Here is a 5,605-nt window from a genome sequence, read left to right on the forward strand (position 1 = left end):
TGTGGAATTTGCCTAAAATAAATAATTTTTTTTTGTTGTTGGAAACTATCAGATTGTTTTGTAGGGAATCTTGTTTTTATTCTTTTTAAGTAAGGACTTGAGAACAGAACAGGTAATGGCTTTCAAAGTGTGTGTGTGTGTGTGTGTGTGTGTGTGTTTGATATGTGGGTTTTCTTTTGTGCGTGTGGGGGGGGGCAAGGGGGGGTTGGCGGGGGTGGAATCTTTGGGTCTCCTATGCATGTTGGTAGGAAATCCCAGATTGGAGTTTCTTGCCTCGGCTATAATTAATGGACTTTAGTATTGGCCGTTGTAGTATGTCCCTAAATATTTCTGATCTTATTTGGAGCTTTTTCTTTCCCATCTTGCATCTGGTTGGGGACCTGCTTTCTGAGCAACTTCCGATCTCCTATTCCCCAAATCCTTTTCATTGCTCCTTTTATTTACTTCAGTCCAACCCTCTGTGACTCAGCTGCTTTTTTGGGTTAGGAGGATTTACATCTTGTGTCACTGATTTTCATAGTGCCATCCTTTTTATATTGATGGGATCATTGTTCTTTTCGCTCTCTGGACCTTTGTGAAATCTCAGACTCAAGGAAGGGCTGCAGTGTATTTAGCTTTCTCTTTCTAATACACACACAATAAATCCTGTAATGTTTTTCTGCTGTTTTTAATTCCTTAATTTTAGACTGCTGACAGCTTCATTGCCTCAGATATTTCCACTTCAATTCAGATTATAATCCCCATTGAAGATGCTATTGAAATGATATACAGCCAGTAGCATTGCCAGCTGAGATACAACTGTCCTTGGTGATTTGACCCTTGAAACCCAAAAATCCTTTTACTGTGGCTCAGGAATGTCCTCAGTGCACAAAGTGGAAAAATGTATTTCATTCCAGCCACGTACCTGTCCCTGTTCAAACCAAAGCCTCAAACTACATTTAAATGAGCAAGAGAAAGGAAGCTTGTGATTGTACCCACAGTGCGTATTGGGTGGGGGAGAAGGGATTACACTGCCATGTAGCTGTTTCATGCACATTAAAAGTTTAGGATGTTTTAGATGAGATTTTTTACATCAGCCATTTTACCCTGGGTAATGGCTTTGCAGCAGGCTAAGGCCTTTCAATCTTTTGCTCAGACACATTTGCAAACCGCTCATGACTGCAGACTGAACTAATTAAGTTTGGTTTGTGCTGATGAAAAGCAGCATGGTCCAGTGGACCATGGATAGAAGTGGGCACCAGGGCAGACCTCCTGTGTCCCTGGTGCTGGCTCTGTTCTTGATTTGCTGCATGACCTTGAGAAAAGTAACTTCACAGGTAGGTGCCTCCATTTCCCTTTATGTAAAATGAGCACATGCTGCTATGGGGATTAACTAATTAATGTCTGCATAGTGATTATGTTGTAGATTCCCTGCCCCCAAGACACACAGCCCTCGCTCCTTGGAGCAGGCAAAGACTGTGGCGTAATCTCTGTAGGAATAGTTGGCAGTGCAATAGGGCAGGGTTGTGGCCATTCTCCGGTTAGTCCAATTAAAGACATTACGTCACCCAGCTTGTCTCAGGTTAGCACAAGACAACTGAGGTCTAGGTGAGTTCTTGACTCAGTTTGATAGCACTTGCAGATGTGGCCAGTAAAGGATTACCAGGCCAGGGATGTTACTTTAGTGGGAGAGCTGACCCCCAGTGTCACTGTACCTGGCTATCTTTGGGTGTGTGCATCGTATTTCACTAGCAGGGATGGATACAGCTCTGTCTCCCAGCTGCCCTGGAGAAGGGGGGAATCCCTTGGCAGAATAGTGGGGGGGAGGGGAGCTGTTTTTCATTTGCATGATTTCTTCCCCCTTCTGCATTAAAAGCCTTTTACCTAAACCCAAGCCTGAGGCCATCTCCCTTTGCTGGGCCTAAGCTTCCGCCTACACATGCCAGTATCTCTGCCTGCTTCCTCAGTCCCAGCACTGGGGCTATGCTCTCAGGGGGAAGGCTCTTTGTCTTGGTTACTTGCTGGGAGCAGTGGAGTGTGCAGTGGCAGAGATACAGGCTCGTGCTGGATTCCCAGCAGCAGGAGCTGCCTCCAGCCAAGGATGAAAAGCCAGTTTCATGGGAGGAAATAATATTTAGCAAAAAAAAAAGATAATCCCCTGCACTGAGCATTAACCCTCTGCTCCCCTGCCTGCCTGGCACTGAGCATTAACCCTTCATTTCCCTCCCTCCAATCCCCCAGCACAGAGCATTAAGCTCCTCTCTCTCCACCCCCCCACCCTTCCGATGAGTATTAAACCATGTCCCTGTTGGGGTGATATTCTTGGGGTGGGGGGAGGGAGAGGCACAGCCTTCCTACAAGGCAGGAAATGCTTTCTCCAGGGTTTAGATCTAACACAGGACTGGACATGCTCCCTCCCCACATAGCCATGCACAATGCCTGCTTGCCTCTTGCAATGCCGGGGGCGGTGGCTGCTCCTCACTCTTCCCCAAGCCTTTATGCCACACCAGTCACCCCAATGAAGCTGGAAGGTATGGAGCTGGGGGGGGGGAGGCCCCCTGCCATCACTGCCCACCCTACTCCCAGAGCTTGGGGCGCCTTTTCATGGAACTCTCACACTAGCTTGGACTTGGACATGGGTGGGGATGGGGTTCACAGCCGCATCTCCTGCCCTCTTCACTGCACCCCACCCCATATTTGCATGTATTTTACCTGGAGCAGGCTGGGTGCTTCTCTTCACCAGCTGCTATAGCTTCCCCAGGCACTTCTTGCTTCCCGGCTGGCTCTAGTTCAGCTATTACTTTGTAAATGCTCTGGCTGAGCAAACTCTGCTTGGATTTCAAGTCCTGTGGGGGCTGCCCTGGCTTTCACCTCCCAGGAGACCATTGGGAGCCCGGAGTCAGAGTAGCCACCTCAGAGGAGCTGGTCAGGGCCAGGGATTGACCCTGGGAGCATGAGAGAGAGTGGAATTTGCATCTGTAGAGTAACACTGTAGCTGGGTTAGTTCCAAGATATTAGAGAGACAAGGTGGGCAGGTGAGCCAGACCTGAAGAGCTCTGCATAAACTCCAAAAGCTTGTCTCACCAACAGAATTTGGGCCAATAAAGGATATTCCCTCACCCACCTTGTCTCAGCTCTATAGTAAAATATGCAATGGGTGCGGCTGGAGCCCTGGGCAAAGCGGAACTGCACTGAAGGGAGGTGTGCTGTGTTAGGCAGGGGCAATGACCAATTACCCCCCTTTCAAATACCCCCTCAATCTATTGTGATTTGTGCCAGCCCCAGTCCTGTAGCCCTTGCTCAGGTAGAGCTGTCTCTAGCTTTGCCTGAGAAAGGACTCAGGGCTTCAGGATGTGACCAGCTGTAGGGGATTCTTGTACTGCTTAATGCAATGAAATATTTATAGGAGCACTTGGAAAAAAGCATAGGCTTTTATGTCAGCCTATGAAAAAAAACTCAGCTTTCACTATCTCTCCAGTTCATCTCAGCCATCTATCCCAGCACTTATTCTGGCCTCATAACCATGATAGCTGAGTGCCTTACAGAATTACATAGATCTACCCTGTGGCCTTATCACTGCTGATGTTCTCCACACTCTCCTCCCCACGAGAGGGCAGAGTGGATATCATTTTTAATATTGCTGCTGTGAGAAAGCTCAGGCGATGAGAAGCCCTACAAAACACTTGACAAGGGTGAGAGAGCTGCTGTGCTGCACTGGCTGCTTATTACACTAATCGAAACGGCCTCGCTGTTACCTTGTGCTTCCACATCTGTTTGTTGTAACCATCTTGTGTGTCTAATGTTTTACAGGCAGACTGTAATCTCTTTGGGGCAGCGACTTTCTTTGTCTTCTATGTGTGCACAGCACCTAGTACATATAGGGCCCTGATTAGAGCCCATGGGTGCTGCTACAATACAAATAATAATAATAATGTATGTGTTTTGCCCTGCAGGAGGTGCGAGTTGTGGTCATTGTGACTTCTTGGGCAAGGGAATTCCATAAGCTGGAACCGTGACCCAGCTTTGCAAAGGTATTTAGGTGCCAGAGGTGGTGCTAGCCCATTGGGGTCCTAAGCAGGAATATTTTTGGTCCCCTCTACACAAATTAAAAAAGAGAATAGGGGGTCCTCTTGAGCTGCTCAGGGCCCTAAACATATACTTAGTCTGCTTATACCTAGTGCTGGCTTGGTTAGACACCTAGCTTCCATGGGAGTTAGGTGCCTAAATCCCTTTGTGGATCTGGGCCCATGTTGCTCGATGGCTTCTAACCTCTCTTGCCTTTGATCAAAGTCACTAAAACCCCATTGCCCTTGGCATGAGCCTGCAGAATACCCAGACGAATACACCTCAAGCTTTACTTGGCAATTTTGGTATTAAAAGACAAGACTTTAGTATTTCACACCCGTTTTAACACCTACTGCCTCAGTGTTTAACTACTTGGTATTAGCTACATTCCTTCCCAATTAGACAGAACATATGCTAATCCTGTCCCAATTAAGTAACAGCTATTCACTATCAGCTTTCATGGGAGACATCCTGGTAAAACAGCCATCCTGATTTACTTTGTCCCAGTAATGTCGCATATAGAGTCTACCTGCCATACTAAAGCACTTTGGAAGTTACATATATTCAGCAATATGGAATTGCAGCAGTGTCTGGGGGTGAGGGATGGAAAGGGTAGCAGATAACTATCTGGTAAGACACTGCACAACAGTAGGGCAGGGACCAGTGGGCAGATTCTTACGCTTACTAAATACATCATAGACTCTTTAATGTCTACACACAGCACACAAGGGGTATGTCTCTATCCAGGACTCAGACTCAGGCTTGAGCCCAACCTCCCCTTCTGTCTACACACAATTCTATCTGACTTGAGCCTAGCCCCCTGGAGCGAGCAGGAATGGAGGGTTTGAGCCCAGGTACTCAGGTCCAAACTCCATTGTTTTGCGGTGTGAACACAGCTCGAGCCTGGGCACCCCCAGACTTGGGTTGTGAGACTCCACTAAAGCTATACCATAATCCCATGGGACAGTGTCTTTAGTTCTTTCTAACCCAAGACTGGCCAGTTGACTCTCAGGAAATGGAAGCCTCAGCCCTGGTTCACATAGAGCTGCTCAGTGTTTAATCCTTCCATTTTATCTGGCTGCTGAGCAGCAAGGAGAGTGAACTTTAGCTATGATCACTGACGCTAAGAAGTCCTTTGCCAAGTATGCTGCTAGCTGGTCAAAGGAGCTGTGATGTTATCTGATTAAAATATGACCATGTAGATCATTGTTGCTAGCACTGTTCTATAATTGCAACAAATCTTGTACAAAGGTTGTCAGGTAAGATGTCCCTGGAAAGGGTATGACTTGCTGAATATGATTATGCTATTTGTATGCATGTATCATTTTTGTATTTGAAGTTATGACTGTTGGCTCTATACCTGTATTCAAAATGTTTGCTCCTGGGTAGCACCCACAAGGTAGTTAGCCAGCTCATCTTGGAGGGACTATTCAAATTGAGTGGCCCATCAAAAGAACATTTAACTCACAATGGAAGATTCCCATCTACCCTGAATGGACTTTCCTGTGAACGTGCTGTTTGAGGTATAGGTAATGACTTCTACTATGACTAAGGGCAAGAT

The sequence above is a fragment of the Natator depressus genome, chromosome 8, assembly GCF_965152275.1.
Source record: "Natator depressus isolate rNatDep1 chromosome 8, rNatDep2.hap1, whole genome shotgun sequence".
In the NCBI taxonomy this organism is placed as follows: Eukaryota; Metazoa; Chordata; order Testudines; family Cheloniidae; genus Natator; species Natator depressus.